This window comes from Coenobita brevimanus, chromosome 114, assembly GCF_032717465.1.
Source record: "Coenobita brevimanus isolate Jiangsu-jjx chromosome 114, ASM3271746v2, whole genome shotgun sequence".
Taxonomy (NCBI): domain Eukaryota; kingdom Metazoa; phylum Arthropoda; class Malacostraca; order Decapoda; family Coenobitidae; genus Coenobita; species Coenobita brevimanus.
In genome coordinates, this window is record NC_137067.1 from 18,537,142 (window position 1) to 18,562,512 (window position 25,371).

Below are 25,371 nucleotides of genomic sequence, written 5' to 3' on the forward strand. Positions count from 1 at the left end.
TTTGGGGCCGCTCTCTACGTAGGGAGGGAAAGAGGAAGGGAGAGAGTTTTTTGGCCCTGGGCACACACTGCCCCGCCCTTGGGTGTTTCAAAGGTTTTGGGGGCCACTCTCTAAGTAGGGAGGGAGGGAGGAGGGGAGAGTTTTTTAGGCCCCGGGCACACACCGCCCCTCCCTTGGGTGTTTTAAAGGTTTGGGGGGCCGCTCTCTAAGTAGGGAGGGAGGGAGGGAGGGAGGAAGGGAGAGAGTTTCTTGGCCCTGGGCACACATGGCCCCACCCTTGGGCGTTTTAAAGGTTTTAAGGCCGCTCTCTCAGTAGGGAGGGAGGGAGGAGGGGAGAGTTTTTTAGGCCCCGGGCACACAATGCCCAGGCCTTGAGTGTTTTAAAGGTTTTGGGGGCTGGTCTCTTGGTACGGAGGGAGGGAAGGAGGGAGGAAGGGAGAGAGTTTTTTGGCCCTGGGCACACACCGCCCTGCCCTTGGGTGTTTTAAAGGTTTTAGGGCCGCTCTCTCAGTAGGGAGGGAGGGAGGAAGGGAGAGAGTTTCTTGGCCCCGGGCACACACCGCCCCACCCTTGGGTGTTTCAAAGGTTTTGGGGGCCGCTCTCTAAGTGGGGAGAGAGGGAGGGAGGGAGGAAGGGAGAGAGTTTTTTTTGGCCCCAGGCACACACCGCCCTGCCCTTGGGTGTTTTAAAGGTTTTGGTGGCTGCTCTCTAAGTAGGGAGGGAGGGAGGAAGGGAGAGAGTTTCTTGGCCCCGGGCACACACCGCCCCACCCTTGGGTGTTTTAAAGGTTTTAGGGCCGCTCTCTCAGTAGGGAGGGAGGGAGGAGGGGAGAGTTTTTTAGGCCCCGGGCACACAATGCCCAGCCCTTGGGTGTTTTAAAGGTTTTGGGGCTGCTCTCTTGGTAGGGAGGGAGGGAAGGAGGAAGGAAGGGAGAGAGTTTTTTGGCCCTGGGCACACACCGCCCTGCCCTTGGGTGTTTTAAAGGTTTTTGGGGCCGCTCTCTCAGTAGGGAGGAAGGGAGGAAGGGAGAGAGTTTCTTGGCCCCGGGCACACACCGCCCCACCCTTGGGTGTTTCAAAGGTTTTGGGGGCCGCTCTCTAAGTAGGGAGGGAGGGAGGGAGGGAGGAAGGGAGAAAGTTTCTTGGCCCCGGGCACACACCACCCCACCCTTGGGTGTTTCAAATGTTTTGGTGGCCGCTCTCTAAGTAGGGAGGGAGGGAGGGAGGGAGGAATGGAGAGATTTTCTTTGCCCCGGACACACACCGCCCCACCCTTGGGTGTTTTAAAGGTTTTAGGGCCCCTCTCTCAGTAGGGAGGGAGGGAGGAGGGGAGAGTTTTTTTAGGTCCCGGGCACACAATGCCCAGCCCTTGGGTGTTTTAAAGATTTTGTGGGCTGCTCTCTTGGTAGGGAGGGAGGGAAGGAGGGAGGAAGGGAGAGAGTTTTTTGGCCCTGGGCACACACCGCCCCGCCCTTGGGTGTTTTAAAGGTTTTAGGGCCGCTCTCTCAGTAGGGAGGGAGGGAGGAAGGGAGAGAGTTTCTTGGCCCCAGGCACACACCGCCCCACCCTTGGGTGTTTCAAAGGTTTTGGGGGCCGCTTATCATAAAAGACTTTGTGATTCCTTTGTGGTTGAGTTATATATATATATATTAGACTTGTGGACGAGCGGTTATTATACTGGAGTAGCTTGTAGTATATAATTTTCTTTCCCATTTGTAATGTAGTGACAGGAGAGGTAAAGAGTAGTATGGGACTATTTTTATTTGTCTTGGAAATATTAACAAGTCTCTCACACAGAGCGAAGTATAGAGTCCAGTCCCGCTAGCTATCTCTCTGTCTCACTCTCTGTCTCTCTCTCAAGTTTCCAAGCCCTTCTCCCTGCGACCTGTCTCTTGTAAGGCCTCTCTCCTTCTGCTCCTGCCTGTTCTGTGGCTAACCTCCTTCTGAGCTATCTTTCCTAAATTCTGGTGAATCAGAAGATGTATCACGTGTGTTCCCTGTGATGGAAAGTTCTAGAAGCCTGTGTGTGAGTATGTGTGTATGTGTGTGTATGGTCACTAGGCGCTGTCATGTGCCTATCAAGCATTCCTTGAGTTAAGAGTGTGTAAGCATGTTTAGCATTGCTCAATTCTCGCAGACACAATACCTTCTCATCATCTGACTCCCTGCTTCTATCTGTCTCTCTATCTATCTAGTTATCTATCTATCTATTATGATTTGTAATTATAATATGGAGTCCAGATATCTGCTCGGTCACGCGAAAATGGCGTACCATCGACAGTTAATAGTCCTAACATATTAATACATATTATATACATATAATAATGAACTTATAAGCTAATTAAGTGAAATACATAATATTGTAAAAGTAACATAATTGTATGAATATTGTATACATATAATATTTATAGTAAATAGTGATTATTCAGTAATATTACATTTTAAACAAGTTGTATACATATTTGAATAAATGCATTAAAGTAAATTATTTAACTGTAATACAGTATGTACTTGGGTTATTGTAGTGAAATGCATAACTGTGTTGGCCTTATAATTGTAGTTACATTTGTTAATGCAACTCTTACATAAGTGTCTTGGCCTTATAATTGTAGTTAAAGTTACATAAAAGTTACATCTTGTTAATGCAACTGTTAATTGGCAAAGTGTAACATAATGCAATCGTTTGTCGTTACATAATTGTTACATATCGTTTGTAGTTACATAATTGTAGTTAAAGTTACATAAAAGTTACATCTTGTTAATGCAACTGTTACATAATTGGAAAAGTGTAACATAATGCAATCGTTTGTTGTTACATAATTGTTACATATCGTTTGTAGTTACATAATTGTAGTTAGTGTAACATAACGCAATCGTTTGTCGTTACATAATTATAATATGGAGTTACATAATTGTTACATATCGTTTGTAGTTACATAATTGTAGCAAGTGTAACATAATGCAATCGTTTGTCGTTACATAATTGTAGTAATTGCAGTCCTAACATATGCTGCAGTCGATGATAGTGATGATGTGTCATGCCACTTGCTTGTGGAGACAACAATTTGCTTTTTTTGTTTGTAGTTTATGTGGTATTTTGGCATTTGTAGTAACACTTACACTTATTTTCATTTGTTTGTTATGTGATCTTACTCTATTTCTCTTTTTTCTTTCTTACTTTTTCTTTCTTTTTTTTTTTGTATGTATTGATTTTCTATAGTTTGTTTTTCTTTGCTTGTGTACGCTTTTTCTATGTTGTTCATGGTTGCATAATTACTGGCTAATTTCCTTGGGGTACTTTTTAAAAGTTTAGTTTATATTGCACAGGTATTACTGAAAATGATATTATATAGTCCCATATTTTGTTATTTTATATAAACAATATATATACAGTATTAACTATATACACTTTGTTGTTCACTTGTACCTATCGTGGGTAATATGTGTCAGCACTGTGTGGAAATCATTGTCTTCACGATTGTGTTGAAGATGTTCACTCTTGCTAACGTCATTTGTGTTGGCCATTTTTTTTTTTTTTTTTTCTAGTTTACCTTGTAACTTAATTTATATGTTTCCACTAGGTAGCTTTAATTAATAAATGTTTAATACAGTTCTTTTAATCGCTCACTGAGTAACTGTGATGGTATATTTTCTTTATCACTTTGTAGATATAATAATGTATAGTTGTATGTATGAAACACGTATTTTATGTAGGTATAAATGGTAACACTCGTTGGTAGTAAATAAATGTTATAATAAATCAATGAATATATACTGTGTAGAATATTTATTGTTGGTGATTATTTAGTGTTTGAGTTATGCAGATAACTGAAGTAAGTATGTGTATTTAAGTTGTAACTATACAGCACGTTTTATATGTTTGTGCAGAAGCTTATTGTCTATCACTGTGTATTGTATAAATAAAGTAACTATGTAACTCACTAATTTTTACCGTGGTGGGAATGGTGTGGGTGGTGTTGCACGTGGTGATAGCGTTGTTCTTCACGGGTTGATTGGTGTGTTGTGAGGTGTCAGACACACGGCTTGGCGTCGTCTCAGCACACGTATGGTGACGTAAACTTCCCACAGTGGTAGCTGTGGTGAGTAAACGAGTAGCGATGAGTAACTTGAGTGAAGATAAGTAAGATGCTTTATAAATGTGGCTCTGGTGTTTTGCTGCGTGTCTTGACCTCTGCGTCAGCGATTGGAGGTAGGCGGGAGAGAGTGGTGGGGGTTTGTGTGCTTGTTGCTTTGGTCTTTCCTCTTCTTTACTTGCTTTGTTTTATATTCTTCTTGCTGCTGCTTGAAGTTACGTGAAGATTATAGAGTTGTTTTGTAAACTTGTAGGCTATTTGCATTGTAGGCTGTATTTTGTAGGAATTCAATGTAGAACTGAAGCTAATCTTGTAGAGTCTCGCCTGCTTTTGTAGAAATTTGCTTTTAATTCGGAGACGATGTCCGCAGATTCGCTGCTACCAAATGTCATAAAAGACTTTGTGGTTCCTTTGTGGTTGAGTTGTATATATATATTATACTTGTGGATGGAAAGTTTAAGAAGCCTGGGTGTGAGTATGTGTGTATGTGTGTGTATGGTCACTAGGTGCTGTCGTGTGCCTATCAAGCATTCATTAAGTTAAGAGTGTGTAAGCATGTTTAGCATTGCTCGATTCTCGCAGACACAATACCTTCTCATCATTTGACTCCCTGCTTCTATCTGTCTCTCTATCTATCTATTTATCTATCTATCTTTTATGATTTGTAATTATAATATGGAGTCCGGATACGCTCTCTAAGTAGGGAGGGAGGGAGGGAGGGAGGAAGGGAGAGAGTTTCTTGGCCCCAGGCACACACCGCCCCACCCATGGGTGTTTCAAAGGTTTTTGGGGCCGCTCTCTAAGTAGGAAGGGAAGGAGGGAGGAAGGGAGAGAGTTTCTTGGCCCCGGGCACACACCGCCCCGCCCTTGGGTGTTTTAAAGGTTTTGGGGGCCGCTCTCTAAGTAGGGAGGGAGGGAGGAAGGAGAGAGTTTCTTGGCCCCGGGCACACACTGCCCCACCCTTGGGTGTTTTAATGGTTTTGGGGGCCGCTCTCTACGTAGGGAGGGAGGGAGGAAGGGAGAGAGTTTCTTGGCCCCAGGCACACACCGCCCCACCCTTGGGTGTTTCAAAGGTTTTGGGGGCCGCTCTCTAAGTAGGGAGGGAGGGAGGGAGGGAGGAAGGGAGAGAGTTTCTTGGACCCGGGCACACACCGCCCCACCCTTGGGTGTTTCAAAGGTTTTTGGGGCCGCTCTCTAAGTAGGGAGGGAGGGAGGAAGGGAGGAAGGGAGAGAGTTTTTTGGTCCCGGGCACACACCGCCCCGCCCTTGGGTGTTTTAAAGGTTTTAAGGCTGCTCTCTCAGTAGGGAGGGAGGGAAGAGGGGAGAGTTTTTTAGGCCCCGGGCACACAATGCCCAGCCCTTGGGTGTTTTAAAGGTTTTTGAGGTCGCTCTCTTGGTAGGGAGGGAGGGAAGAAGGGAGGAAGGGAGAGAGTTTTTTGGCCCTGGGCACACACCGCCCCGCCCTTGGGTGTTTTAAAGGTTTTGGGGGTCGCTCTCTCAGTAGGGAGAGAGGGAGGAAGGGAGAGTTTTTTTGGCCCTGGGCACACACTGCCCAGCCCTTGGGTGTTTTAAAGGTTTTTGGGGCTGCTCTCTCGGTAGGGAGGGAGGGAGGAAGGGAGTGAGTTTTTTGGCCCTGGGTACACACCGCCCCGCCCTTGGGTGTTATAAAGGTTTTGGGGGCCGCTCTCTCAGTAGGGAGGGATGAAGGAATGGAGAGAGTTTTTAGGCCCCGGGCACACACCGCCCTGCCCTTGGGAGTTTCAAAGGTTTTTGGGGCGGCTCTCTCAGTAGGGAGGGAGGGAAGGAGGGAGGAAGGGAGAGAGTTTTTTAGCCCTGGGCACACACCGCCCCGCCCTTGGGTGTTTTAAAGGTTTTAGGGGCCGCTCTCTCAGTAGGGAGGGAGGGAGGAGGGAGGAAGGGAGAGAGTTTTTTGGCCCCGGGCACACACCGCCCCGCCCTTGGGTGTTTTAAAGGTTTTTGGGGCCGCTCTCTCGGTAGGGAGGGAGGGAGAGAGGAAGGAAGGGAGTTTTTTGGCCCTGTGAACGGACTACCCCGTCCTTGGGTGTTTTAAAGATTTTGAGGGCCGCTCTCTCGGTAGGGAGGGAGGGAGGAAGGGAGAGAGTTTTTTGGCCCCGGGCACACACCACCCCACCCTTGGGGTTTTTAAAGGTTTTGAGGGCGGCTCTCTCGGTACGGAGGGAGGGAGGAAGCGAGAGAGTTTTTTTGGCCCTGGGGGCACACCACCTCGCCCTTGGGTTTTTTAAGGTTTTAGGGCCCCTCTCTCAGTAGGGAGGGAGGGAGGAAGGGAGAGTTTTTTAGGCCCCGGGCACACAATGCCCAGCCCTTTGGTGTTTTAAAGGTTTTGGGGGCTGCTCTCTTGGTAGGGAGGGAGGGAAGGAGGGAGGAAAGGAGAGAGTTTTTTGGCCCTAGGCACACACCGCCCCGCCCTTGGGTGTTTTAAAGGTTTTATGGGCCGCTCTCTACGTAGGGAGGGAGGGAGAGAGGAAGGAAGGGAGTTTTTTGGCCCTGTGAACGGACTACCCCGTCCTTGGGTGTTTTAAAGGTTTTGAGGGCCGCTCTCTCGGTAGGGAGGGACGAAGGGAGAGAGTTTTTTGGCCCTGGGCACACACCGCCCAGCCCCTGGGTGTTTTAAAGTTTTTTGAGGCCACTCTCTCGGTAGGGAGGGAGGGAGAGAGGAAGGAAGGGAGTTTTTTGGCCCTGTGAACAGACTACCCCGTCCTTGGGTGTTTTAAAGGTTTTGAGGGCCGCTCTCTCGGTACGGAGGGAGGGAGGAAGGGAGAGAGTTTTTTGGCCCCGGGCACACACCGCCCCACCCTTGGGGTTTTTAAAGGTTTTGAGGGCGGCTCTCTCGGTACGGAGGGAGGGAGGAAGCGAGAGAGTTTTATTGGCCCTGGGGGCACACCGCCTCGCCCTTGGGTTTTTTTAAGGTTTTAGGGCCACTCTCTCAGTAGGGAGGGAGGGAGGAAGGGAGAGTTTTTTAGGCCCCGGGCACACAATGCCCAGCCCTTGGGTGTTTTAAAGGTTTTGGGGGCTGCTCTCTTGGTAGGGAGGGAGGGAAGGAGGGAGGAAGGGAGAGAGTTTTTTGGCTCTAGGCACATACCGCCCCGCCCTTGGGTGTTTTAAAGGTTTTATGGGCCGCTCTCTACGTAGGGAGGGAGGGAGGAAGGGAGAGAGTTTTTTGGCCCTGGGCACACACCGCCCCGCCCTTGGGTGTTTTAAAGTTTTAGGGCCGCTCTCTCAGTAGGGAGGGAGAGAGGAAGGAAGGGAGTTTTTTGGCCCCATGGACAGACCACCCCGCCCTTGGGTGTTTTGAAGGTTTTGAGGGCCGCTCTCTCGGTAGGGAGGGAGGGAGGGAGGAAGGGAAATAGTTTTTCGGCCCCAGGCAGACACTGCCCCGCCCTTGGGTGTTTTACAGTTTATGGGGCCGCTCTCTCGGTAGGGAGTGAGTGAGAAAGGGAGAGAGTTTTTTCTCCCCAGGCACACACTTTCCCACCCTTGGGTGTTTTACAGCTTTTGGGGGCCACTCTCTATTGAGGGAGGGCGGGAGGGAGAGAGGGAGTTTTTTCGCTCCGGGCAGACATCGCCCCACCCTTGGGTGTTTTTCAGTCTTTGGTGTCCGCTCTCTATGGAAGGAGGGAGGGAAGAGGGAGAAAGGGAGGTTTTTGGCCCCGGCCAGACACCTCCCCTCATTTGGATGTTTTACAGCTTTTGGGGGCTGCCTTCTCTGGAGGGAGGGAGGGAGAGGAGGGAGAGTTCAGTCACTTATACACAGATAAACATTCTGGAGCAGGCACTTAAATGGTTATCACAGGAGGGAACAGTTGGCCGTGGGTGTCACTGCATTTGGATTTTGCCACATTTAGACGATACGTTCTGACCGAGACATTAAAAGTAGTTCACGGGACAGCAATCAGCTCTCCCCAATGAAGGTGCTCTCAGACCTTGCCACTAAAATACATGTAATAGGAACTAGAAACCGATTTATGCGCCGTAAAGAATGTGATTAGTCATTAAGGGTGGCTCGGACAAGGGTAAAGAGTGTTGGTACAGATATACAGCCACGGGAGTGGGTGCTACCCCTACCACGGTAAGGAATGCTGATACAAACATTATTTATCTATCTGTCTATCTGTCTGTGTCTGTATATCTATGTCTTCCTACCTATTTACAAGACTGACGGGCAGACAGACATAAGTATTACACACATATCTCTTCGACTGTAATGATCTGGCAATAATATTAAATGCAAAACATGTTAAATTCAAATGCCTTTCCTCTTCATTCCATCATTATCCACTCCCTCCAACCAAACCACAGACCACGTTCCCACGCTGGTGACTAATTACTTATGTTGAGGAAGGTATAAGAAAACAAAGTTATGGTCAAATTAATGTTACCCCTGAGAACATGCCTGTCGGTCGTCAATTAAGTGAAAAGGAATATAATGCCAGACTAAATAAATGATGATACAAGTAAAAATAATAAAGAGGGAAGCAGCAGGGTTCATGAGGGATGGCTGGAGAAGAAATGGAGACAGAATGATTATATGGAAAAAAAAGATTTAGTCAGTTTTGTCACTTGTAGCTGCACTGGGGTTCTCTCTGATGCCATGCTATTCTCGTGGATGACACAAGATTATTTACAGACGAAAGATTAGGTAGGTTTACGCTTTAGCTGGACTGTTTTCTTAGCTGAAGAAAATCGTCTGACAATAGCAACAATACAGTACCTAATTAATAGCCATCCCATCACAGTCTGTATGTCTACTATATTACTCTAGTGTCCGATTTTTCTACACACCTAACTTATGATATAAACTGTACTTTACACGTCCAAGCCACGTTTCGCGGGTCCTGAAGGGTAACTGATACGTAGGGCTGCCGGAAATCACTTTGTTCCTGTGAAGAAGTAATCAATCCGCACCCAATGCTTCACACACGGGTATAGGTGTGGAAGGCTTTAGCAGTATTGGGTGAAAGTGCAGAGGTTAATTTATGCTTAATAGTTGTGTCTGTAAATGAAAGTCAATAAGTCATACATTAAACCTGGAATGACTTCGAACAACAACACATAAAAGGTCATAGTACCACACCCTCAAAAGGTGGCACTGCTCCATTTTTTACCTGCACAGTGCTTTTCATAACTGAATAAAACAGTAACCAGAGTAAAACACGAAATGCTAACGTTCCAGCTGGAGGGTTAAAGGCTGACAGTACAAAGTTTGTGTCTTTGTGTGCGTGGATGCTTGTGTGTTCGGCCCCTGTCACTGTTTGTTACCTAACCTAATGCCAAAAGACCTAATCTAACCTACTATAACCTAACCAAAAACCTAACAGCTAACGCAAGCTAAACCACCCTAACCTAGACCTTCCCGGGAAAAAAAAAAAAAAAAAATTTTGTGGGAGGGTGAAGTGGGATGTCCAGTATGTACGACTGTGGCGGGGGGAACAGGCACTGACAATAAATTTATTGATATAGGGTTTGGATGCTGGATTTTGTGAGAACGTGAACCAAGCCCATACGGGAGCCTGTTATATCAACGCCACACGAATACAATGGGCAGTATAATCCTGTGTTGAAGATGCTTACTGCCGCCTCTTCCATACCTGTCTATCTATGTGTAACTTTCAACCTATCTATATACTTCGACATGCGTGTTAAACAGACATGAAATTAAGAATGGGTGTAATATATTCAGACAACAGAGTGAGAGACAAACTATGAGCTGAATAAATTGGTACTTACAGATTATGTAGACCATGTACTGCACAATTACTTACCTGAAACAATACAAACCAAATTAGCCTATACTAAACTGCTCTATTTAAATTACATTTGGACAATTTAATTTACATAAATAAACATAAACATTAGCTTACATTCTCCACGCGGTTCCATACTTCATATGACTATCCTAATATAACAAACTTTATACGTTGATATATTAATTGTAATCAATAAATAAATCAACAAATACGACCGCTACTATGAACACAGGATTGCTATTTACAATAATAAAATAATTCCCTCTATCAGCAAGTTGAAATGGCCCTCTGTGTGTAAACTTTTCCTCGAGCATTTTCTCACAGGTATGGTGTGTGCATCCTCACCTGCACTTCACCTTGTCTCAGCCTCTCTTCCTGTTGTTACGAGCAAGCTAGCTCAGCGATGCTTACACACACACACACACACACACACACACACACACACACGGGTAGTGCTACAGTATATTAGATGACGAGTGGACAGGTAAGGATAAAAAGTAGACACGAAGATAATGATAAGGAGTGGACAAGGAGATAAGGATAAGGTGAAGAGGAGGAGATAAGGATAAAGAGTGGAAATGGAAAGAAGAGTACAGAGGGGACGAAAATGAGGAAGAAACAGAAATAAGACATAAGGATAAAGAGACCAGGAGAAGGGTGACAAGAAGTTAGGAAAACGAGAAGAAATATTTAAGTGAAGGGAAAAGGAAAAAAAGACGAAAGAGAAGGAGGAGTGGAAGAAATGTTGTGTAAGCATAAAAACCAGTTAAGTTTGCACATAATACAAACCAAACCAGGCGTGCACTTTAGACAAAAAATATTACGAAAGAGATAGTTGCAATGGGAAGAGAATCAGAAATGGAAATTCATATTGTAGGAGCGAGTGATGGTGATGCACTGTGAGTGATGGGATGTGAGTAATATGCAAGAAAGGCCGATCCAGCCATATGATATAATGTAATGATAAGTCTGACAATAAGAGTGTGCATATGCTCTATACCCACACTGTGATACTGTGTTATGTCGAAAGTAGTTTCAGCCAATCATTGACTCTGCTTAGTTAAAGCTGTTCTGTTACCATAAAATACCAATTTCAGTATTTTGAGAGAGAGAGAGAGAGAGAGAGAGAGAGAGATTATGCAGGGATGGTGTGAGTGGCCGTGTTAATCCCTTCACTACAAGACAGTGATCTTCCAAAGAACGAAAAGAAATTGATCTGGCGGTATCAAGAACAAAATAAGTCAGTACTGCACTGTAGGACTTAATGGAGATTGCCTTTATCCATTTCATTATTGGGGCTCCATCCTAAACTGAAGAATGTCGTGTGGCGGCAGGGAGAATGTATTACAATAGTCATCGTAATGAAGAAAGTAATATGGAAATATGATGAAAGGCAACATGAGATAATGGTGAGCTGAGAGGCTGAGACAGTGATGGAGAATGGGAAAAGAGGAAAGCAGAAGCAGAATTTAACAAAGAAGAGGAAAAGAGGAAATATGCTGAAAATATATGTACAATTCAAACCGAAAGAAAAAAATGAGGGAGGACACAGTGGTGATCTACCTCGGCAGCAGGTAAGTTTTAGTACAATAAATGTGAAAGGTCTTTGCCCCTCCAAAGCAGTTCAGTACAATACTTGACAGACTTCGAAATTATGAAGGTCGAAGAATCCTTCAACCCCATCACTCTGAAATATCTCCAGTAAAATAAATAAAATCAACCGGTGGCTTTCAAAAATAGCATACATTACCTATTTCAAGGGTTAGCAGTATTTCATAACCCATAACTGATGCTGAGGGAAACAACAGAAGTTTACAGATACATGTAAAATGGTTGGGGAGGGAATTCTATTGTACTGGTATTAAGTAGTGAGTTAAAAAGATGAGGAAAGGTTATATATACAGAAAAAGAAACATGCTTTTGGTGATGGTCGTCACATAACGGGTATGATAAGCAAGGTATGGTTACATCCATAGGGATCTCTGCAAAGAATCGTTATTGTCATCATCATGATCATCATCATCATTACCATCATTATGTCTACTGTGAAAGTGCTGTGCTCGATGATCTTACTTTTTTTTTTTTTTTTCACAGTGAAGTAAGCTCTCCCCAAAAAAGTATCGGCCCCTTAGGGTACGATGGCTGTGAAAATGAGCAACTTCCGCGGACACACATGAGTCTATAAATGTGGTGCCTCAAAACATATACCATTCAGTATGTGATTCTTTTTGCAATTTTGAGTTCTAATAATTACCAAAGATGATAATCACACTTGTAATTACAGGATGCCCCACATATTACAATGCTTCGTCCATGTTTCAGAATGATACATGCTATAATAGGGTCGATATTTTTTTTGGGGGGTGTACATGAAGAGCCATTGTGTGCAGCAGTGACAGGCAGTTGATGGTGGTGGTGGTGGCGTTTGATCTGGTCTGGTTCAAGTGAAGAATTGATTCCCCACGGCGAGGTGACGACACACTGGCATCCCCGTGAGTCCGTGACTCTGTTTTTGTCTTCCCCGTCGCTCCCTTTTTCCTGACTAGGCAGGAGGATCGACAGAGATAAGGAAGTAAAGTAGATGGCAGGTAGAGGAAAGTAGCTTTTGCTGCCGTTCATTAATCATAATACACTCGCTAGCCGACGTGTTTCCTCTCTTTCGTTGCATCTCCACAGGTCCATTCTCTCTCTCTCTCTCTCTCTCTCTCTCTCTCTCTCTAACAAACTGCTATCTCATTGCCTTCTTGAAACCTTTTTGGTTACCATTAGACCTTTCAACCGAAGAAAATATTTCGTTTTATTTCATTCTTAACAAGTCTTAACGATTTTTTTCAGCTGGAGATATTTTATGAACTGGAGACTTGTCAGATTCATAACTGCTTTCCTCAAGGTGTCTGTCACGGACTTTAGTCTTGTATACAATGCGTTTATCCATGTCGAAATGAACAGATGTAGATCTTGGCCTCCTCTCAGTCTTATGTTCGTTCCATCCCTTCCCCGAAATATAGTGATACGAGACACTTCTTATGTCAAACAAAACCTCTTGACGACAGCAGGAAATACAAAGTAAACTAGAAAGCATCCAGAACGCACAGCTCCGCCAACGCCAATAAAATACATGATTTACTGCTGTAGTTCCCCTTTCTTACCAAACGAATACATTTACGATCTCACACAGTTAATTCTACGGTCTTAGTCTGCCCTGCTACACAATTTCAGGGAGCGTATACCTCTATCAACGATAATAAAATCTATATTCATTCCTGCATCAGAAGCCAGATCCATCTTAAATCTAATCAACTCTTCCTTGACCTATTGCCCACATATTCACAAGCTTTCAACGAAATCCGATAATTTTTTTGAGATATATTGTACACAAACAAACACGCACGTCCAACTAAGTTGGTGGAGGTTACCGTAATAGTAGTTTGTTTTCTGCACCAACAGTTCACAATGGCCAGTAGGCACCCTGCACGTACTGGCCAGTCACGGGGCATGCGCAGTTGCTCAGTTCTGTCATGGTCGGCTGCTCACGATCAAAGCGCAGCCACCCATCCAGCCTGTGGTAAGGGAACAGCTCTGAGGCCTCACACTCTGTCCCTTTCTCTGCGAATTTGTCTGTTTGTCCATTTGTGTGCCTATCTATTGTCTGACGCCTATTGTCCGACGCTGCATCCTGTGAGGGGTGGGCTCATCTTTACGGCCTCTAGGTGTTACTTTCTCGTGTAGCCTACTCAGTAACGACTCCCTCTTCTTCCCATGACATCACTCCACCCATACTGCACTCCAGCATCCTGGCATATCGTCCCGTCCATGGTTTCCTCCCGCCTTCTTTCAATTACTTCTCCCATACGCTCTTAATCAGACCCCTCATTCTTCCTTTGGTCTCTCTCTCTCTCTCTCTCTCTCTCTCTCGCTCTCTCTCTCTCTCTCTCTCTCTCTCTCTCTCTCTCTCTCTCTCTCTCTCTCTCTCTCTCTCTCTCTCTCTCTCTGTCTAACTTAACAAGTGGAGTGTCCGGGTTGTCGGCGGTGCAGTCAACAGGCCGTCATAAAAAGATCCATCTTGTGGTCTTTTTTCTTTTTTTTTTCCAGTCCATTTGTCCGTGTCCACCCCTCTTTGTCTGATATATCGCCTCCTGGTCCGTGTCTTAGTTATCTCTGGCTCGCGCACGCACGAAAGCACACACGCGCGCGCGCACTCACACACACGCATACAAACGCACACATGCTCCCTGTGTCTGTCTGTCTCTCTGTGTGCTTTCCTGTCATGTTATTGGACTTTCGTAATTAAGGAGTAAACTTGTTCAGCCTTCAGGACGTACCTTCTTGAAACGACAGTGAGGTGTCCGTCACCGCATCCCCCTCCATCCTGTGTGTGTGTGTGTGTGTGTGTACAAGATATCCCTATTCAGGTTCACCATTCCAACTTACACCAACTCTTCTCACTGCATCCACTGCCCCCATCACCTCCATCTGCATCTTCCCTTCATCACCTTCACCACCAGCCCCTCATGGTATTTTCTGTATTGCTTTCTTCCTTGCCAGTAGCTATCTTTTGACACTGGTATTCTTTCTCTTTAACTTCATTTCATCTTACTTCGTTTTTCTCTTCTCATCATTGCTTTTAGTAGGTGATATCAACCATCATCCACACACTTTATGAAGTGCTGCCTACTTCTTCCTTCTTCATCATTCTCTTTCTGTGTCTGCCCTCCTCTCTTCCTATTTTTCACAATCATCCACTCGCTTGATGTAGTGCTACCTACTTCTTCCTTTACTCTTATCATTCTCTTTCTGTGCCTGCTCTCCTCTCTCCCTATTTCTCCCATCTTTCCTGTCGCTTTTATTATTATTCATTCCTTCTCAGGCGGCTTTACACTGAGTGACGAGCGTGATGGTTTCCTATAAGCCAGGAAATCATTTACAACGCTGGGTGGTAACAATGTTACCAACCCATACGTGTTCACCACGTGTTAAGAAGAGGGTTGGCGGAGGGTTAGTGCCCCTTCCCGTAAAACAACTCAAAAACAAGCGGTCACCCCTTATGGGTTTATGACGTCTGGCTATGGGTAGACAGACGAATAGACAGAGCATTGCCTAATTCCTATACCTGTATTTTACCTCCATTTCCTATCATCACTACCTGTCCCACATTGCCTTCTTTCTATTAACACTTTTAATGAAATAGGTGCCCTTGGGTAATATATTTATAGGCTAACTCCAGATGTTGCTGAACTGACTGATATACTTAAAGTCACTAACTTCAAAAAATATCTTACATAACCCCTTCTCTGCGACTAGAACACTTAAATATATTACTTAGGCCAACACTAGACGATTTGGTTCAGTCGAAAGAAATCGTAGCAGTTAGAGGGTTAAGCAATAGCCTTACGATTTTCTTTCCCCACCTTCATCACCTTCTTCCGTCTTGCCTTTCTTTCATCCTCCCATCATTGCCTGACCCTTACCTGTATTCTCCATCCTATATGACCGTCTCTGTCTCCCCACATTTTTTCGCTGTTGCTTTCTTCCTCTTTAGAAACTTCCTTTTGATAGCCTTCCTCTCCTCCCACTTCATCACCTTCAATCTTACACTTTTTCCTCCTGCCACCAATACCCCTTCCGTTCACCCTTGCTATTCTATCTCCAATATCGCTTTTCCTTCACAATACCTCTCTCCTCCCTGCCCTCCCTTTCGCCGTCGCTCGTAAGTGTCCGCGTCATGGTATCAGTTCAGGATCTGAGGTGGTACGGACACTGACTTGTCTGGCGTATATCTAATTTACTCCTCACTGATCATCACATGTACAGTCTAGGGCAAAAGTTAGCTTAATATTTTACTTCCTCTGCTTCTCACTTTTTTTTTTTACTGGCTAATATTCCTCAGCTGAAGTAGGCTCTTGTATGATTCTTTGTGATATGATGTGGCAATGAAGAAGGTGAAGAACATGTTCTGCGTGTCATCTGGACACAATGGAATAGTAGACGAACTTTGCCCCTAATTGTACTGTTGAGGCCATTAGTCCCTGGTACAGCGAGTTGGTCTCGTATTCATTTATATGGGAACAGTCCTTAGCTTCTCAAAGTCACTATGTGTCTACCTAAATTACCCGAAACAATATTTTCTGAATGGTCTTACTATAGTGTTTTATAACTCTGCCTCCTCTGACAACTCTCATCTGTATAAAATTAGCCTGGCACTTGCCGGAACAGAATACTAGAGGCATTCTGACTGCCAGAAGATTAATAGGGACAGTATTAACTTTGGTCCATTGACCCAGCCTTAAGGTGAATTCAGTCCTTTTTCGCTATGATACGTGAGTTTTGAAAACGTAAGCATAAGAATCACGCATTCCTTTCATATTTACAAAAGTTAGTAATATTGTTCCAGGAATTTCTAAGCTCATCTCACCCTACCGCACTGCACCACACACCACCGACCATCCACACTGCTGTCACACTTCAAGGCCAAGCCACCACACACCACACTCCTTCTCAGTGGCCAATCTGATGCCGTTACTGTCAAATGAAACACCTTTAGACACCACGTCCTGTTTTAGTCTCCGAACCGCAACAATTTTGTATCACATTTCCCTTTCTGCAGCACCACCACACTTCTTTCAGATAAGAACAAGTTACATTACAGTACGGTACTTTCATACTATTAGATCAAGACTATGTCGATAATCGGTTCGTGGAAACAGTTTTTGCACTCTGAAATAAGGAAGAGCACGTCTGTGAAACAAAACGACTGGAGATAACAAGAGTGCAAAACTTCACCTTGTCATCATTGTCTGAAGGTTAGCGAGAGAGATATTCAATCCTGAAACGAGGACAGACTAATCAAAAGGTCAATTAAATCGTCTGGCGGCAGCGAGAATAAAATATTTCCTTCATACTGTTATAAAACCGTGTACAAAATCAAATGAGATATTGCTGTAACAACTTTTGATATTCAAGCTGGCTGAAAGGGATGGAATCTTCTTTCATCAGCTTTAAACCCTAGACGCGTGAAAATTCTATGGGGACAAATGTACTATGCAGTAAGGAAAAAAAAAAAAAAAAAGATCCAAATGCTATATGGTTCGTCAATAGGCACTATGGTTGTTCATTTTTCAAACATTTATTCCTCTTTTTTGCACAGAAGTTTGTCTAAATCAATGTTGCATTTACTTCATACGGTGTAAGATAAAACGTCTTAATGTTGGACGGATAAAACTACCAAACACTGTACAACTAAAACTTCTATTATTCTTAAATCTGGAGGCCGAAATTTTCAAATATTTTGCAATAATGATATTCTTGGTAATACAAAACAGGGAGACAAATATATTCATGGACTTTCCACAGTCATCTTATCGTCAGTACCACACGATCTGCAATACACGTTATATAGCCCCTCACCCCTACAAACACAACACGAATCTCATCGCAAAATGATCCCCGGCCATACAATCTTCATAATTCCTAATCAGTATATGTAAGAAAAGACCTTCACAGTACAGAGAGTGTCATGGCCGCACTGTAAATGTATATAATAGTACCTCTTAGGTGTGTGATATATGAACTATACTTAACCATGCACTAGGATTAGCACAGCACAATATCATACACAGCACAATGCATCATATAACGGCACAATTATCAAACGCGTAGGAGAACGTAAACCAGCAGAAACCGTTTACTACCCTGGGTGGTGACCATATAACCAAATTATGGCGCCCGGTGGTTTAGCGGGTAATTAAGGCGCTCCAATCGGACTGAGCCTGTTGAGGTTTACATTCAAGGTGAGGTTGGGGCTTATTGTTCATATAATGCCAATCAAGGATGAGTGAGGCTGGTCACTCTTATCTTAAATGTCAGGACCAACTTGCCTAGCCCTGGGCTTCTACGCTTCTCATGGGACAACATAGGATTGGATGGTGGATGGATGGATGGATGTATTATTAAATCTATTTTTTGTCTGAGAGTAAGGCAGTGAGATGCAAACAGTGTGGAACGTGGAATGGCAGGTGGCTGCTGCACCACTACAGTGCACTTTGCCGAACATTTTGTAACAAAAAAAAAACAAAAAAGCCCCACAACCCACTCCCGTTTTATTGACCTGATTTAGAACCGGGAAACTTCTGGTTATCCGTCAAGGAGAAGTTTGTTATGAAAGGACATAGTTTTCACGGACCAAAAACATCCAAACTGAAATGCAGAGCGTAATGAACACCCTCAAGACAGAACCTGTCAGCGGCATAAACGTTGCAACAAGTTTGTGAACGCAGAAGTGTCTTTTGATGAAGATAACCGGAGTGCAGGAGGTCGGGACTTGGGTATTTAATTCGGGTATTTAAGGCAAAGGTGACCACTCTTATACTTCTGAGCGGCATTATGTAAACTATAAACCCCAGATATTCCCTCACCTCCGACCCGTACAGGTCACATCTGGCTGGACTGATTTACATCACTAGACCACGAGACATCATTTGCTGGTGTTACGGTTACCATCAAACGTAGCAAATGGTTTCGTGGAGTAGAGGAAACATTTGGCCTGTCATTCAGTATAGTCACCAGAATGTATTGCTATAGAGTATATTGAGTGACCCGTGGTTGTCCGCACCCATGAACCTTCAAATTCTTCTGTACGCATTACAAACACATTTCGTCGGATATTAAAAGGTAACATACCGGAGAATTCTAATGTGTAATATTCAAAAGAGACAACTAAGAGAGAATTACTAACAGGCATGATAGAAATGGGTCTACGGGAGGAGGGCATAATAGACATAAGACAGCGGAGAAGATGTACAAGAGTGGCCAAATTCGAGCTGGGAAAAAGTCAAAGAAGACCAAGACGATGCATCACAGCTCAAGTTAGTTTTTGCTGCCAGGTAAGTTTGTGTTTATTGTTGAGGCTGGTCTCCCCACAAGTCGCATAACTTCATAAACAGGAGGTGCTCGTTACCTTCCCGTAATTACCCACACACTGATGAAAAGACTACAAACTGCAAGATAATTAAACTCCCAAAGCAACAAATACACCAAATATCCAGCTTTCCTAAACTTGCACACCACAGGCAAACAGGATGGTTAATATCTCCAGAGTTTGCATTCGCTGAGCTCCGAGGCGTACACAAACAATGAACGAACACACACACACACACACACACACACACACACACACACACACACACACACACACACACACACACACACACACACACACACACACACACACACACACACACACACACACACACACACACACACACACACACACACACACACACACACACACACACACACACACACACACACACACACACACACACACACACACACACACACACACACACACACACACACACACACACACACACACACACACACACACACACACACACACACACACACACACACACACACACACACACACACACACACACACACACACACACACACACACACACACACACACACACACACACACACACACACACACACACACACACACACACACACACACACACACACACACACACACACACACACACACACACACACACACACACACACACACACACACACACACACACACACACACACACACACACACACACACACACACACACACACACACACACACACACACACACACACACACACACACACACACACACACACACACACACACACACACACACACACACACACACACACACACACACACACACACACACACACACACACACACACACACACACACACACACACACACACACACACACACACACACACACACACACACACACACACACACACACACACACACACACACACACACACACACACACACACACACACACACACACACACACACACACACACACACACACACACACACACACACACACACACACACACACACACACACACACACACACACACACACACACACACACACACACACACACACACACACACACACACACACACACACACACACACACACGACTACATCCATGATCCGGGACGAGATGGCAGCTTACAGGGACAGCTTAAATCACAGACGATCACAAACATTTGCCGGCTTCACTCTGCCTATACCCGGGACCCCAAGAACAGTTTTACGGTTTTGTGGTAAAAGGATCATATTTGTTTTGTGGGCAGATGACTTGTGAGGACTTGGTATTACTGTACAAAAAAAAAAAAAAAAAAAAAAACTTCGTAGTGGAGAGGGCCAGTGCATATCAAAGTGAAAAAAATGACCTTTTAACTTAACAGGTTGGGAGGTAGGTAGATGGGTTTTATTTTGTTTCTCTCTCTCTCTCTCTCTCTCTCAATAACACTGATACATCCCGGTTATCAAGTCGCAAACAAAAGGAACGTCATGGTTTATCTCTCAGGCCAACCCTTCCTCCAAACACCTTCCCAGTAACATCATTAATCACAAAAATTTACCAAAAATCCATATTATTTTCCGCACAGAGACCTCCATCACTTCCCACAATTTTTCGTCTGTTTCGTTCATTATATAAGGCAATGCTCACTTTCCCCTCTACCCGTACCTCTAGCCCCTCCCTGTTTCTCCTCCCCCTCCCCACTATCCGCATCCCCTCCCCACCCCCTCTCCCCTTATTCTCTTACGTTCCTTCCTGCCTATGCTTAACAACTTTTCCCTTTCCTCTCCTCTTCCCCTAACCCGTCCTCCTCTCTTACCCCACTTTTCCCAACCTTTCCCTTTACCCTGACCATCCTTCCTCTTCTCTATCCCGCCTCCTTCCAACCCCCTCCCCTAACCCTACCCATTGCCCTCACCACCTTCCCTTTCCCCTCTCCTCCTCTTCCCGTTTCCCAACTCCGCCTTCCTTTTTTACCCCCTTCTCTAAACCTTCCCCTACCTTCGCCATCCACCCTCTCGCCTCCCCTTCCTCTATCCCTCTTTCTTCCCCAATCCTTCCCCATACCGTCATCATCTACCCTGTCTCCTCCCCTTCCCCTACCCAGTCCTCCCTCTTTAACCTCCTCCCCAAGCCTTGCCATTACCCACTCCACCCTCTCCCTTGCCTCTCTCCTACACCTACCAATTACTTAAGAGAACAGCCAAGGTTTGCAAACGGAAGGAATGAAATAATCCTTTACCCTGGGTTAAGGAAAGACGAGGAGACAGCATCTGATTGCACCACACTGCTACAGTGTGGGGAAAAATATGAACAGATTACTATCACCTGAGAGAGTGAGTGTGTGTGTGTGTGTGTGTGTGTGTGTGTGTGTGTGTGTGTGTGTGTGTGTGTGTGTGTGTGTGTGTGTGTGTGTGTGTGTGTGTGTGTGTGTGTGTGTGTGTGTGTGTGTGTGTGTGTGTGTGTGTGTGTGTGTGTGTGTGTGTGTGTGTGTGTGTGTGTGTGTGTGTGTGTGTGTGTGTGTGTGTGTGTGTGTGTGTGTGTGTGTGTGTGTGTGTGTGTGTGTGTGTGTGTGTGTGTGTGTGTGTGTGTGTGTGTGTGTGTGTGTGTGTGTGTGTGTGTGTGTGTGTGTGTGTGTGTGTGTGTGTGTGTGTGTGTGTGTGTGTGTGTGTGTGTGTGTGTGTGTGTGTGTGTGTGTGTGTGTGTGTGTGTGTGTGTGTGTGTGTGTGTGTGTGTGTGTGTGTGTGTGTGTGTGTGTGTGTGTGTGTGTGTGTGTGTGTGTGTGTGTGTGTGTGTGTGTGTGTGTGTGTGTGTGTGTGTGTGTGTGTGTGTGTGTGTGTGTGTGTGTGTGTGTGTGTGTGTGTGTGTGTGTGTGTGTGTGTGTGTGTGTGTGTGTGTGTGTGTGTGTGTGTGTGTGTGTGTAAGTAATCACAGATAATTAAGTGATTAAGCAGTACATATCTCTTGGTAAGATAAGTGTAATACGAAGCTTGAATGAGATGGTAACTGGCTGCATCATCTCTGTGCAACAGTGATAGCATCGTTCTGGCACAGGAAGCTGGTGGTTACGTGATTAGAGACGTGGTCTCCTGTCTGTAAAGACGCTAGTTCGATCCCTGGATTGGATATGACACGTTCCCATAACGTTTGTTGCTGATGTTAAAACAACAACTAAGCTTTCGCAAGACTTATCAGCATATCATAAAATAATTCCATTACTATCATCACACGGGTCATAACAGCTACAGTCATGCATGTACTCTTTATTGTTGGGGATAAAATGGTGACATGTGAAGGTGTATGGCAGGGTGAAGCACTACCCAGAGTCGAACAAGAAAACAAAAAGTGGTTTGATTTAAATGAAACAAGTTTAGAGGTCGAGAACGTGACACATGGGGTCCGCCTCGCTGACAAATACTGCCTTGTCCGCCATATTTCAGGTTGGTGCATAAAATCTGTGTGTAAAGACAAGGCAAGTGTATTGTGTGGTGGAAATGTAAATATGTTGTCTGGGAAGGAATGGTACCGAGGGCAGTGGGTGTCTGGTGGTCAGTGGTTGGACAGGCCAGTCAGTGAGGACCCAGGCAGGCGCATGGATTCTATTCACATTAATTGGCTGGGGAGTTTTATGTCATGTACTGCCACGAAATGGAAGTAGTCTGGTCATTATACCTTAACTCCTTCACCCCCACGACGTATGTTTCGATTTGTTTTGGTACCTTCAGACGATTTTTATCCCGCATAGGAAAGGCCTCACATTGAGGGGTCAGATACAGCCTTCAACAACTCCCCCAGTACCAGAACTGTATAAAATCTTTGAATAATAGTCAAGTGGTAATGTGATTAGTCATCGGAGTGAAGGGGTTAAATTTAACTACACTACGGTAGCCTCGCCTCGGTCCCCTGTACAGTTAGAAGGTGTAATGAAAGTGGCTTCACATTAATTAACCTCCAAATACTTTAGTCAGAAGTGAAACGACAAAGACATTTATTCCTTTACCACAACGCTGGCCGGCAGTCTCATTCACACTTACCATACATTCGCTATGCAGGTGTTCGGCCTCAGTCCACTCCCGAGGCGCCACAAACCCATCATGTAAATAACAACCACTGTGAAGTGTGGACCATCCAACATGGCGTGCTGTTGTGGCGGTGGACAAAACTGCCAGGTATTGTTATGGTCCTTATCACAATATGAAGTGGCAGTTGTAAGGTGCCACAACAGCGCTGACAAGAGGTGGTATTTTGATGGCTTAAGAGCTTTCCCAACGACTCTTCTTCAGCGACTTATTTTACATCCACAGCTGCAGACAATAATATCGCTCCACTTCTCAACTGAACATCTATCTATCTATCTATTGCCAGACGCCTCAATCCTGTTTGGGGTGGCCATAAACAAATCGCCTCCACGTCGCCCAGTCCTCCGCCATTTCACTGCCCTGCTTCCAACTCACACCCCCCTCTCTCAAATACCTCTCCACCCCATCCCTCCATCTCATCCTCAGCCTCCCCCTCCCTCTTCCCCCCTCCACCTCACTCACATACACTCTCTTCGTCAGTCTTTCACCCTCCATCCTCTCCACATGGCCAAACCACCTCAGTGTGTTCCTCATAACGCTTCCTATCACATCCACATCCACACCACAACGCTCCTTTATATCCTCATTCGTCAGCCTGTCTCTCCATGTGACTCCACAGAGTCCACAGGCTCCTCTTAAATAACTCATTTCCACTGCTCTCACTCATGACTTGTGTCCTTCCAACAACGTCCAAGCTTCACTTCCATATGTTAGAGTTGATATCACAATACTGTCATGTTGTAACTTTTTCACTTCCATGCTCACTTCCCTGTTTCTTATCACTGCTTTCAAAGAACCAGCAACCTTTCTTCCCTGCTGTACCCTTTCAAGCACTTCACCCTCCAAACCTCCATCCTTACTCATCACACTACCCAAGTACTTAAACGTACTCAAATTTTCCAATTTCTCACCATCCAACTTCGCTGTACATTCACTGACTTCACTTCTCTCAAAGACCATCACTTTACTCTTCCCTACATTCACCTTTAGATTCCGTTTCTTACACACTCTCCCAAACTCATCCACCAAGCCTTGCAGCTCCCCTTCGTCTTCACTCAACAACACAGTATCATCTGCAAACAATAGTACAGGGAGTTTCCAAACACTATCCTCTCTCACCAGGGCCACTCCAACATCCACTACCCTACCTTGTATCCCTTTTATTACCCTATCCATGTACAGATTGAACAACCATGGAGACATGACACATCCCTGTTTCAACCCAACCTTCAAAGAGAAAAATTCACTTAGTTCACCATCCACACGCACTGCAGCCTTAGCACCATCATACATACTCTTCACAGCATTCAACAACGTCCCATCTACTCCATATATTCTTAATACTTTCCACAATCCTTGTCTATCCACCCTGTCATATGCTTTCTCCAAATCCATGAAAGCCGCATACTACTTCTTTCCCTCCTCTAGAAACTTTTCCACTAAAGATCTAAGAATGAATATCTGATCTACACAACCTCTTCCCTTCCTAAAGCCTCCCTGTTCTTCTCCAACTAATTCCTCTGTTATTTCCCTAACTCTGTCAATAAGTATCCTACCATACACTTTTCCTAGTATACTAAGAAGATAAATGCCCCTATGATTACCACACACTTCTTTTTCCCTTTTTCCTTTGTACTAAAGGAAACCGACTTCCAATCCCCCGGGACTCTACCTTCCTCCCAGGCCAATCTACACATCTTCCACATCCATTCTACTACTGTCTCTCCCCCATGTTTGAGCATTTCACCACACACTCCATCAATTCCTGGGGCTTTCCCCAATTTAACTTTCTTCATTGCTTCCACAACTTCTATCTTACTGAACATATATGAAATATTTGAAAATTCATCGGAAAAAATTATGAGGCTTGGAACACTGCTTCACTGGTTTTCAAAAGTTATTTCTCACTGTCATGTTAATTATCGTGATGAAGATTATAAATATTTTGTTCAGAAACTGTTCAGTACAGCCAGAGACATAAGTACATCTACTGCTTTACTACATCTGCTTTACACTTAGGGTTTATTCGTCATTTTTTTCCCTGATAAATCATTTGACCTATTAGCAGAAAACATATGACATACGACACGTTTCTCAGAGTGAAAACATGAGTAAGAAGAGGAAAGTTAGTAAGACAGGAGTTGAAGTTTGAGCGAACTCTTGTTCCCGGTTGTCCAGAGAAAAAAAATAAATAAATATACTTAGAAAGGTGAATTTGTGTTTTGTCTGTTCATATTATCACAATTCACAATCTGTGCCCAGCCACCCAACACCCTCATCCTTACAAATAGTGGTTGGATTATTATACAGAGGCTGTAAATATGGTTGTGCGTAAATATAGATAACATCATGCATACAAATAAATGGAATGTGGCTTCTCTCAGGCAAAAACCTGCTTAACAACTTTTTTTCCCTATAGACAGACACAGGCACAATATTGACAGATAGGCTACAGACAGACAAACAGACAGATAGACAACTTTTGTAAATGCTCATTATGCATTAATAAAATGAATGAATGCTTA

The 25,371-nt window shown here is 44.6% G+C and overlaps 1 pseudogene; it reads right to left on the reverse strand.

Annotated features, from left to right (window-relative positions):
* The window catches only part of LOC145418389 (uncharacterized), a 36,639-nt pseudogene that overhangs the window by 1,745 nt on the left and 9,523 nt on the right, over positions 1-25,371 (reverse strand).